Below are 13,371 nucleotides of genomic sequence, written 5' to 3'. Positions count from 1 at the left end.
GAATTTCCCACATTAGGAAGTTACTTGGCAGCTAGCTTAGTTGTTTGGCAGTTAGTCTTAAGACTCTGTTCAGAGAGCACTCTGGACATGCATGGTCACACCATGCTGCAACCCTATGCCCCACCTTCCTGTTGAACCAATCAGGTTCAACTTTCACTGGGGTTGGTCACTGAAATACTTTGTTTTGTAGGAATGTAAAATATTGTTTTTCTGTTGACTTATTATCCTTTGCTAACCCAAAAGGCCTTACCTTTATTATCTGATCTAAGATGTTCCTAAACAAAGCAAATATATTAAAAGCTTTTTTCATTTAAGAAAGCTATTAGTTTGTAACAAAATAAAAATAAGCATGCTTATAAATTTAAAAATATAAACAAATATGTAATTTTATACATTTGTACCTTTTTTGGTACAAAGATTTTATTTATTGATTGATTTGACAGGGAGAGAGCACAAGCAGGGGGAGTGGCAGGCAGAGGGAGAGGGAGAAGGAGGCTCCCCACTGAGCAGGGAGCCCAATGCAGGGCTTGATCCCAGGACCCTCAGATCATGACCTGAGATGCTTAACCAACTGAGCCACCCAAGCACTCCCATTTGTACCTTTTAATTAGTCTATTATGGTTCACTCTTGGTCTAAATTTAACACCAAATTAAATGCAGCGTATTTATTCTTATAGGCCTGATTATTATTACTAAAATGAATCATGCATGAAGAAAAGGGAAGTATACTGAAAGCTGCAAGATCATGACATAAGCATTACTATTTCACAACAAATGTGGAGCATGCTATTAGAGGAATATTCATGACTAATTAGGCATATGACACATAGTGACAGAAGACATAAGACTTTCTAAATATCAGGAAAAAAAATGAATTTGAAACTAGCATTTTTCAAGGGCTTCTCAGTTATTCTATTGGGTTCTTCCCAGATGGACTTTGGCACATGTAGTCCTCAACAGTAAAATGGGATAAAATTATAGTGGATGAAAGGCTTGATTGCAATTTGTATAAACTATTGATAACTATCCTCTACTGAGGCCCTATTTTGTGTCATTATGGTGCTGTATGTACATTATTTCATTTAATCACACCACTATTTAACAGCTGCAGAAAGAGATTCAAAGAGTCAAACTCCTTGGCCCAGTGATCTAGCAGGCCAGAAGGACTCGAACTTAGACACGGAGTGGTCTAACTGGCTTCAGCCAACTTCACAGAAACACTTCAGTTACTGGATACTCCTATTGGCCCTGCTTACAATTTCCCTCCCCTGCTAGCATCTGCTTCAATCTTCTCCCCATGTGGGAGAAGTGGTGGCCAGACTTCAAGACAGCCCCCACTTACTGTAATTTATACCTTTGTGTGGTCCCTGCCACATTCTACCAATAGAATATGGCAGAAGTGATGGGATGTCATGTCCAAGATTATGTTATAAAATATTGTGGCTTCCACTGTGGGAATGTCTGTCTGTCTGTCTCTTTTTCATCACTCACTCTGGGGAAAGTCAACTGACATCTTATGAGGATAATCAGGAGTGTAGAGAGAAATAGAGGTCTCCTGCCAATCATGAATGCAGAATGGAGGCCTGTTGGCTACCATGCAAGCCTGGAAACAGAGCCTCCAGCCCCAGTTGAGCTTCAGGTGATGGCAGCCAAAACTTGACTGTAATCTCAGGAATGACTTGGAGCCAGAAAACCATCTAGCTAAACCACTCCTGGATTCTTGACTCTGGTGATTTAAGCATCCATAAAGTAGTCAATATGATATAGTGTTAATGAAATGATATATAAATAGCATATAATCCCCTCAATAGATGTCAAAAAAGCATCTGAAAAAATTCAGCATCCTTTAAAAATGAAGGATGTTTCATTTGTGACAACATGGATGAATCTGGTAGGTATTATGCAAAATGATATAAGTCAGAGAAAGACAAATACAGTTGACTCTTGAATAACACAGGTTTGAACTGTGTAGGTCCACTTATGTGTAGGTCTTTTTGATAAATACAGTATAAGTATTTCTTCTTATAAGTGTATCTTCTTTTTCTTATGATTTACTTAATATTTTCTTTTCTCTAGCTTACTTTAATTGTAAGGATACAGCATACAATACACATAACATACAAAGTATGTGTTAATCGACTGTTCACATTATTGGTAAGGCTCCTGGTCAACAGTAGGCTATCAGTAGTTAAGTTTGGGGGGAAGTCAAGAATTATATGTGGATTTTCAATGTGGTATGCTGGCACCCCTAACTCCCATGTTGTTCAAAGGTCAACTACTGCATGGCATAGCTTTTGTGGAGAATCTTAAAAAAACAAAACAAAACAAAACAGAACAAAAAAACAGAACTCACAGAAATGGAGAATAGAAAAGTGGTTGATGGGGCCTGGTGAGCAGGGGAAATAGGGTGAGGTTGGTAAAGAATTCAAACTCTCAGTTATAAGATAAAAAAGGTCGGAGAATCTAATGTATAACATGGTTGCTATAGTTGGTAACACTGTAACGTATAGCTCAAATTTCCTAAAAAAGAAGAACTTAAATTTTCTCACAAAAAAAAAAAAAAGAGAGAGAGAGAGAGAGAGAGAGAGAGAAGGAAAAGGGTAGATATGCGATACGATGTATGTATTAATTAACTTGTTAGGGGAATACTTTCACAATGTATACATGTATCAAGTCATCATGTGTACACTTCAAATATCTTGTAATTTTATTTATCAGTTAGACCACAATAAAGCTGGAAAAATAGTTCAAGGTGATAAAGATTTTCTCCGACGCTTATTCTTAAAGATTTTTAGGTGTTAAATTTAAGTCTATCATCCATTTTGAAGTAATCTTTGATATAGACATGAGATACAAATCAAACTTCATTTTTTTTTGCAAATGAAATCATTCCACCATCATTTATTTTATTTTATTTTTTAAAAAGATTTTATTTATTTATTCATGAGACACACACACACACACACACACACACACAGAGAGAGAGAGAGGCAGAGACACAGGAAGAGGGAGAAGCAGGCTCCACGCAGGGATCCCGACGTGGGACTCGACTTAGACAAAATGAGAAGACAGAGTAATTTATTCCAAATGAAAGAACAGAACAAGGCCATGGCAAGGGATCTAAGCAAAACAGATATAAGTAAAATGCCTGATGGAGTATTTAAAGTAATGATCATAAGGATACTCACTAGACTTTAGAAAAGAGTGAAAGACATCAATGGGACTCTTAACAGAAAGATAAGGAATAACATAGTAGAGATAAAGGGCTCAATAAACAAAATGAGAAACAGATCTTATGGAATGAACAACAAGATGGAAGAATCAGAGGAATGAATTAGTGACCAAGAAGACCGAATAATGGAAAGCAGTCAAGCTGAACAAAAGAGAGAGAAAAGAATTATGCAAAATGAGAATAGACTTAGGGAACTCAGTGACTCTATCAAATGTAATAACACTCACAGTACAGGAGGCTCAGAAGTAGAAGAGAAAGAAAGGGGGGGGGGAGAGAATATTTATTCATAGAAATAATAACTGAAAGCTTCCTTAATCTGGAAAGGAAACAGGTATCTGGACCCAGGAGGTACAGAGAACCACCAACAAAATCAACAAAACCAGATACACACCAAGATATATTGTAATTAAATTTGGTAATAAACTGCTAAAGAAAAAATGTAAAAAGCAACAAGACAAAGGAAGAGAGTACCTTACAAGGGAAACTCCATATAGTTAGAAGGAATTTTTCAACAGAAATTTTGCAAGCTAGAGAAAGTGGCATGATATATTTAAAGTGCTGCATGGGAAAAATCTGCAGCCAAGAATACCCTATCCAGCAAAGCTATCATGCAGAATAGAAGGAAAGATAAAGAGTTTCCCAGACAAACAAAAACTAAAGGAGTTCATGATCACTAAACTAGCCCTGCAAGAAATATTAAAGGGGACTCTGAATAGAAAAGAAAGACCAAAAGTGGCAGAATGAAGGTAGAAAACACAAAAGCACTCACAAAATAAAAGGATGTAAATATATAACATGTACCTCAAGTGTGAGGAGGAAAGGAGTAAAGAAAGGGTTTAAACTTAAATGACCATCAACTTAATATAGACTTGTATGTGCAGAAGTTATTTGCAGAACTAATAACCATATATCAAAAAACAATAAATATGTGAAGAATAAAGAGAAAGAAATCCAAATATATCACTAAAGAAAACCAGCAAACCATGAAAGAAAGATGAGAAAATCTTCAGAAACAGCCACAAAAGCAAATAATAGAATGATAACAAATACATATCTATCAATAATTGCTTTAATGAAAATGAACTAAATTCTCCAATTGAAAATCACACAGCATGACAGAATGGATAAAAAAGCAAGACACACCTATATGCTACCTATAAGAGAATTATTTTAGATCTAAATACATCTGCAGATCGAAAGTGAGGGGATGGAGAAACATCTATCATGCAAATGGATATCAAAAGAAAGCCTGGGTAACAATACTTATATTGAAAAAAAATAGACTTTAAAAGAAAGACTGTAACAAGAGACAAAGAAGGACACTATATAATAATAAAGGGAACAATCCAATAAGAAGATACAACAATTGTAAATATTTATGCACCCAACATAGGAGCACTCAAAACATAAAAACGGTTAATAACAAACATAAATGAACTGATTGATAATAATACCTAACAGAACGGAACTTTACCACCCTACTTACATCAATGGACAGGTTACCTAAATGGAAAATCAACAAGGAAACAATGGCTTTGAATGACACATTGGACCAGATGGATTTAACAGATGTATTCAGAACATTCCATCCTAAAACAGCAGAATACACATTCTTCGCAGATGCACATGGAACATTCTCCAGAATAGATCACATATTAGCCCACAAAACAAATCTCAACAAATTCAAGAAGGTCAAAGTCATATCATGCATCTTTTCTGATGACAGCACTATGAAACTAGAAGTTAGCTACAAGAAACAAACTGGAAAGACCACAAATACATGGAGGTTAAATAATATGCTACTAAATAATGAATGAATAATGAATGAATGAATGAATAAACCAGAATATCAAAGAAAAATTAAAAATAAATCATGGAAACAAATGAAAATGAACTGAACACATGATGCTCTAAAACTTTTGAGTTGCAGCAGAAGTGGTTCTAAAAGGGAAGTTTATAGCAATACAGGCCTACCTGAATAAGCAAGAAAAATCCCAGTAAGCAACCTAACTTTAAACCTAAAGGATCTAGAAAAAAAAAACACTAAAAAAAACCTAAGACCAGCAGAAAGAAGGAAATAGTAAAGATTAGAGCAGAAATAGATGATATAGAAGCTTTAAAAAGCAATGGAAAAAAAAAAAAGCAATGGAATAGATCAATGACACCAGGATCTGGCCTTTTGAAAAAAAAATCAATAAAATTGATAAGCCACTAGCCATACTTATCAAGAGAAAAGGAGAAAGGGTTCAAATAAACAAAATCAGAAATGAAAGAGGAGAAATAACAACCAACACCACAGAAATAAAACAATTTTAAGAGAATATTATGAAAAATTATATGTGAATAATTTAGACCACCTGGAAGAAATGGATAAATTCCTAGAAATGCATAACCTACCAAACTGAAACAGGATTAGAAAACTTAAAAAGACCAATAGCCAGCGAAGAAATTGAATCAGGAATAAAAAATTTCCCAGCAAACAATAGTCCAGAGCCAGATGGATTCACAGGTGAATTCCACCAAACGTTTAAAGAAGTGTTAATATCTAGGGATGCCTGGGTGGCTCAGCAGTTGAGTGTCTGCCTTTGGCTCAGGGCATGATCCCAGAGTTCCAGGATCGAGTCCTGTATTGGGCCCCCTGCATGGAGCCTGCTTCTCCCTCTGCCTGTGTCTCTGCCTCTCTCTTTCTCTCTCTCTCTCTCCCCCTCCGTCTCTCATGAAAAAATAAATAAAATCTTTAAAAAATAAAAAATAAAGAAGTGTTAATATCTATTACTTTCAGACTATTCCAAAAAATAGAAAAAGAATAAAAACCTCCAACTCATTCTATGAGGCAAGTTTTACCCTGATACTAAAATCAGATAACAGCACCACTGAAAAAAGAGAACTACCGGTGAATATCCCTGATGAACACAGATGCAAAAATCCTCAACTATATACAAGCAAACTGAATCCAACAATACATTAAAAATCATTCACTACAATCAAGTGGGATTTATTCTTGGATTACAAGGAATATTCAATATTTCAGTATTTGCAAGTCAATGTGATATATCACATCAACAAGAGAACAATAAGAATTATACAATCATTTCAATAGATGAAGAAAAAGCATTCGACAAAGTATAGCATCCATTCATGATAAAAGTACTCAACAAAGTAGGTTTAAAGGGAACATACCTCCATGTAATAAAGGCCATATATGAAACACCATGGTAAATATCATACTGAATGGGGAAAAATTGAGGGCTTGTCCCCTAAGATCAGGAACAAGAAAAGGATGTACAGTCTCACCATTTTTATTCAACATAGTACTGGATGTTCTAGCCATAGCAATCAGCCAACAAAAAGAAATAAAAGGCATGCATTCAATAAGGAAGAAGTAAAACTTTCACTATTTGCAGATGACATGATAACCATATATAGAAAACTTGAAAGACTCCACCCAAAGACTACTAGAACTGATAAATGAATTCAGTAAAGTCACGGGATACAAAACCAATGTATAGAAATGTATTGCACTTCTATATACCAATAATGAAGCAGCAAAAGAGAAATTAAGAAAACAAACTCATTTACAATTGTACTAAAAATAATAAGATACCTAGGAATAAACAGAACCAAAGAAGTAAAAGACCTGTACTCTGAAAACTATAAAACACTGTTGAAAGAAACTGAAGAGAACACAAAGAGATGGAAAGACACACTCCATGCTCATGGATTGGAAGAACAACTATTGCTAAAATGTCTATATTAACCCCAAGAAATCTACAGATTTAATCCTACCAAATACTAACAGCCTTTGTGTGTGTGTGTGTGTGTGTGTGTGTGTTTTCTAACAGCATTTTTTAACAAAACTGGAACAACAAAATCCTAAAATTTGTATGCAACCACAAAAGACCCTGAATGGCCAAAACAATCTTGGGGGGAAAAAAAGCAAAGCAAAGCTGGAGTCATTGCAATTATGGACTTCAGATTATATTACAAAGTTGTAGTAATCAAAATAGCATGGTACTGGCACAAAAATGGGTGCATAGGTCAATAGATCAGAAGAGAAAACCCAGCAATGACCACAACTATATGGTCAATTAATCTTCAAGGAGGCAGGAAAGCATATCCAATGGGAAAAAGAATGTCTCTTCAACAAATGGTGTTGGGAAAACTGGACAGCAACATGCATAAGAATGAAACTGACCACGTTCTTACCCCATACACAGAAATAAATTAAAAATGGACTAAAGATCTGAATGTAAGACCTGAAACCACAAAAATCCTAGAACAGAATACAGGCAGTAACTTCTCTGACATTGGCCATACCAACTTTTTTCTAGATAATCCTGAGGCAAGGCAAACAAAAGCAAGAATAATCTATTGGGATTTCATCAAAATAAAAAGCTTCTGCACAGTGAAGGAAAAAAAAATCAACAAAACCTTAAAAGGCAATCTACTGAATGGGAGAAGATATTAGCAAATGACATATCTGATAAAGGGTTCGTGTCAAAAATATATGAAGAACTTATACAACTCAATATCCAAAACTAAATAGTCCAATTAAAGAATGGGCAGAAGATATGAACAGACATTTCTCCAAAGAAGACACCTAGATGTCCAACAGACACATGAAGAGATATTCATCATCACTTATCATTAGGGAAATGTAAATAAAACTACAATGCGTTATCACCTCACACCTGTCATAATGGCTGATATCAACAATACAAGAAACAACAGGTGTTGGGGAGAACATTGAGAAAAAAAGGAATAATCATGGTGGGAATGCAAACTGGTGTACCACTGTGGAAAACAGTATAGAGTTTCTTCATAAAATTAAAAATAGAACTACTCTATGATCTAGCAATCACACTACTGGGTATTTTCCCAAGGGGTACAAAAACACTAATTAAAAGGGATACATGCACCCATAAGTTTATAGCAGCATTATTTATAATAGCCAAGACAACGAGGCAGCCCAGGTGTCCATGGATAAAGAAGAGTGATGTGTATATATACATGATGTAATATTATTCAGCCATAAAATAAAAGCAAGTTTGCCATATTCAATGACATGGATGGAGCTAGACAGTATAATGCTAAGTGAAATAAGTCAGTCAGAGAAAGACAAGTATCATTTGATTTCACTCATAAGTGGAATTTAAGAAAGAAAACAAAGAAGCAATGGGGGAAAAAGAAGAAAGACAAATCAAGTAACAATCATAGAAAACAAACTGGGGTGGGGTGGAGTGGGATGGGTTAAATAGGTGATGAGGATTAAAGAGTGTACTTGTGATGAGCACTGGGCAATGTATGAAATGGCTGAGTTACTATACTGTACACCTGAAACTAATATAACACTGTATGTTAACTATAGTGGAATTTAAATGAAAACTCCAAAAAGGAGATCAATTTGGAACGAACTGACATCTTAACAACATTGAGTATTCTGTTCCAGGGACATGCTACATCTTCCCTTTTATTTAGATCTTTAATTTCCTTAAGCAATGTTCTGTAGTTTCAGTGTATAGGCCTGAACACACATTTGTCATATCCCTACTATTTCATTTTTTTTTCAATGCTATGGAAAAGTTACTTTGGAAGTTCAATTTCCACTTATTCATTGCAAATATGCAGGAATAAAAGACTTCTGTCTACTGATCCTGTATACTGCAACACTGATGAACTCATTTATTAGTTCTAACAACTATTTTGTAAATACTACTGAATCTTATACATAGGTCATTTTGTTTTCTGTGAGTAAAGAAGAGCTTACCTTTCCTTTTCAATCTAGATGGTCTTTGCTTTACTGCACCAAACAAAATTTCCAGGGAAATATTGAATAGCAACTGTGAAAGTGGGCATCCTTGTCTTGACATTAGGGGAAAATATTCTTTCTTTCACCAGTAAGCATCATGGTAATTGTAGGTTCTTTTTTATTGTTGTTTGCTTGTTTTTTGTTTGTTTGTTTTGTTTTGTCAATGTTCTAGATTGTATTGAGGAAGTACCCTTCTATTCCGAGTTTTCTGAGAGTTTTTTTTTTTAATAAGAATGCAGGTTAGATTTTATCATAGACTCTTTCTGTACCTATCAACATGGTCATATAATTTCTGGTTTTGGGCTTGTTAATATGATAAATTACAATGATTGATATTTGAATATTAAACTAGTTTTGCATTCTTAAGATATAACCCACTTGATCATAATGTGTTATCCTTTTTACATATTGCAGAATGAAAATTGCTAAAATTTTATTCAGAGTTTCCAACTGACCTTCATCAGGAATATCTGTATGTAGTCTTTGTTTCATTTTGTAGTAGGATAATGCTGGACTCAAAAAATGAATTGGGAAGTATATCTTCTTCACTTTTCTGGAAGAATTTGTGTAGAATTGGTATAATCCCTTCTTTATATGTGTAATAGAATTTACCAGTGAAGCGATCTATGCCTGCATTATCTTTGTAGGAAGGCTTTTTCAATATACATTTCTTGAACAGATACAGAAATATCCATGTTACTTATTTTTTCCTTTTTAAAAGATTTTATTTATTTATTCATGAGAGACACAGAAAAAGAGAGGCTGAGACATAGGCAGAGGGAGAAGCAGGCTCCATGCAGGAGCCTGATGTGGGACTCAATCCCGGGACTCCAGGATCATGACCTGAGCCAAAGGCAGACACTTAACTGCTGAGTCACTCAGGCATCCCTATATATATTTTCTTGTATTAGGTTTGGTAGTTTGCAACTTTCAAGGGATTTGTTGATTTCATGTAAGTTGTGATTATTGGTATAGATTATACATAATATTCCCTTATAATTATTTTAGTACTTGTACAACCTATACTGAAGTCATCTCTCATTCTGTATATTAATTTGCATCTCCTTTTTTCCCTGATAATTTGTCTAAAGGTTTATTAATTTTTTAAAAGATTTTATTTATTTATTCGTGAGAGACAGAGAGAAGCAGAGACATAGGCAGAGGGAGAAGCAGGCTCCTCGCAGGGAGACCGATGCGGAACTCGATCCCAGACCTGGGATCACACCCTGAGCCAAAGGCAGATGCTCAACTGCTGAGTGGCCCAGGCATCCCAAGGTTTATCAATTTTATTGATCTCAGAAAATCTGCCTTTGGTTTTATTGAGTTTCTCTATTGTTTTTCTGTGCTCTATTTCATTAACTTCTATTCTGCTATTTATTATTCAACTTTTTCTTTAACTTCTTTTGCTTTGGATTTAATTAGCTTTTATTTTTCTAGCTTTTAAGGTAGAAATTGAGGTCACTGATTGGAGGCCTTGATTATTTTCTAATAAAGGTGGTTAGATATATAAATTCCCACCAAAGTACTGCTTATTTCTTCAAATATTTCTTCGTCACCCCATGTTCCTCTTTCAGGGACTCCAAGTATACACATGTAAGGCTGACTACACCTTCCCCATAGCTCATTGATGTTTTCTCTGTTAATCCTATTTTCTCTATTTCATTTTGGATAATTTCTACTGCTGTTTATGTTTAATCTTTCTTCTGTGATATCCAATCCACTGTTAATCCTATTGAGTTATTTTTCTTCTTAGGTATGGTAGTTTTAATTTCTGGAGGTTTGATTTGGGTCTTTAAAAATATCTTCTATGTCCTTACTTAATGTTTCAGATATACAGAATGCAGTTTTACTAACATTTAATGTCTGTGTGATAATTATAACATCTGTTAAATCCAGGTTAGTTTGATTCAAATAATGTCTCCTCATTATCTTGCTGTTTTTGCTTTACTAGTAACTTTTGATTGGTTGCCAGACACGGTGGATTTTATATCGTTTGGTGCTGGACAAGTTTATATTCGTATTGTAAAACTATCACTGAGCTTTTTTATGGAATGTAGTTATATTTCTTGGAAACAATTTAGTCCTTTTGGGTATTGCTTTTAAGGTTCATCAGTGTGACTAGATCTGTTTTTATTCCTGAGCTAATTATTCCCCACTACTGAGGCAAGACTCTTCTAGATGTTATATTCAGAGCTTTCTAGTTTGGCTGAGGAGTACAGGCACTTTTCTTGGCCTGTGTCTGCAGTGGGTAATGTCTCATCTAATCTAATCCTTCTAGTTTTCTCTCTCCCTGGCTACACATAGTTTCCTCAGACACTCACTGAGTAGTAGAAGTAAACCCACCATAAGTGCTAGCTCTCTCTTACCTTGTGTTTGAACGTCAAATTCCAGTTTCCTTCAATCCCTAGACTCTTAGTTCTGTCTCCTCACATTAGGGCATCTGCCACAGTTCATGTGGGTTCCTCCTTCCGACACTACATCCTGGAAACACTCTCATGGCCATCGGATGGGCAACCCTAGGACTAATGTTTGATTTTCATCGTTTGGGGATCACTGTCCTTCACTGTCTAATATTAAGTGTTTTGTTTCATTTATACTGCTTTTTATTCTTTTTCCAAACATGAGAGTAAACCCACTTTCTGATACTCCATCTAGTCTGGAACCAAATGTTTCCTGGTACTTTGTTTTAAAACACTCTTTGCTGGCATTTGGACTTTTTTTTTCATTTGTTTTTATTGAAGTTCAATTTGCCAACATATAGTATAACACCTAGTGTTCATCCCATCAAGTGTCCTCTTCAGTGCTTGTCACCCAGTTACCCCATTCCCCCGCCCACCTCCCCTTCCATAACACTGTTCCTTTCCCAGATTTAGGAGTCTCTCATGGTTTGTCTCTGTCTCTAATTTTCCCCACTCAGTTCCCCTCCTTTACCTTATAATGTCTTTCACTATTTCTTATATTCCCCATATGAGTGAAACCATATGATGATTGTCCTTCCCTGATTGACTTATTTCACTCACCATAACACCCTCTAGTTCTATCCACATCAAGGCAAATGGTGGGTATTCATCCTTTCTGATAGCTGAGTAATATTCCATTGTATATATAGACCACACCTTCTTTATCCATTCATCTGTCAAAGGACATTGAGGCTCCTCCCACAGTTTGGCTATTGTGGACATTGCTGCTATGAACGTTGGGGTGCAGATGCCCTGGTCTTTCACTACATCTGTATCCTTGGGGTAACTACACAGTAGTGCAATTGTTGGGTTGTAGGGTAGCTCTATTTTTAATTCTTTGAGGAACCTCACACAGTTTTCCAGAGTGTCTGCACCAGTTCACATTGCCACCAACAGTGCAAGAGGGTTCCTCTTTCTCCACATTCTCTCCAATATTTTTGTTTCCTGTCTTGTTAATTTTCACCATTCTCACTGGTGTGAGGTGGTACCTCATTGTGGTTTTGATTTGCATTTCCCTGACGGCAAGTGATGCAGAGCATTTTCTCACTTACTTGTTGGACATATGTTGTTGGTGAAGTTTCTGTTCATGTTTTCTGCCCATTTCATGATTGGATTGTTTGTATCTTGCATATTGAGTTTAAGAAGTTCTTTATAGACCTCTAGCCCTTTATCTGATATATCATTTGCAAATATCTTCTCCCATTCTACAGATTGTCTTTTAGTTTTCTTGACTGTTTCTTTTGCTGTGCAGAAGCTTTTTATCCTGATTAATCCCAATAGTTTATTTTTGCTTTTGTTTCTTTTGCCTTCATAGATGTATCTTGCAAGAAGTTACTGTGGCCAAGTTCGAAAAGGGTGTTGCCTGTGTTCTCCTCTAGGATTTTGATGGAATCTTGTCTCACATTTAGATCTTTCATCCATTTTGAGTTTATCTTTGTGTATGGTGCAAGAGAGTGGTCTAGTTTCATTCTTCTGCATGTGGATGTCCAATTTTCCAGCACCATTTATTGAAGAGACTGTCTTTCTTCTAGTGGATAGTCTTTCTTCCTTTATCGAGTATTAGTTGACCATAAAGGTGAGGGTCCACTTCTGGGTTCTCTATTCTGTTCCATTGATCCATGTGTCTGTTTTTGTGACAGTACCACACTGTCTCGATAATCACAGCTTTGTAACACAGCTTAAAAATCTGGCACTGTGATGCCCTTGGCATTGGTTTTCTTTTTCAATATTCCCCTGGCTATTTGGGGTCTTTTCTGATTCCACACAAATCTTAAGGTGATTTGTTTCAATTCTCTGAAGAAAGTCCATGGTATTTTGATAGGGATTGCATTAAATGTGTAAATTGCCCTGGGTAGCATTGACATTTTCAC

The 13,371-nt window shown here is 35.6% G+C and overlaps 1 protein-coding gene across 2 annotated transcripts in view; it reads right to left on the bottom strand.

Moving 5' to 3' along the window:
- OTUD7A (OTU deubiquitinase 7A) overlaps nucleotides 1–13,371 on the bottom strand; it is a 386,951-nt gene that overhangs the window by 132,391 nt on the left and 241,189 nt on the right. The window lies entirely within an intron of this gene.

Source organism: Canis lupus, chromosome 3 (assembly GCF_011100685.1).
Source record: "Canis lupus familiaris isolate Mischka breed German Shepherd chromosome 3, alternate assembly UU_Cfam_GSD_1.0, whole genome shotgun sequence".
Taxonomy (NCBI): Eukaryota; Metazoa; Chordata; class Mammalia; order Carnivora; family Canidae; genus Canis; species Canis lupus.
This window is presented reverse-complemented; position numbering and strand designations above follow the sequence as displayed.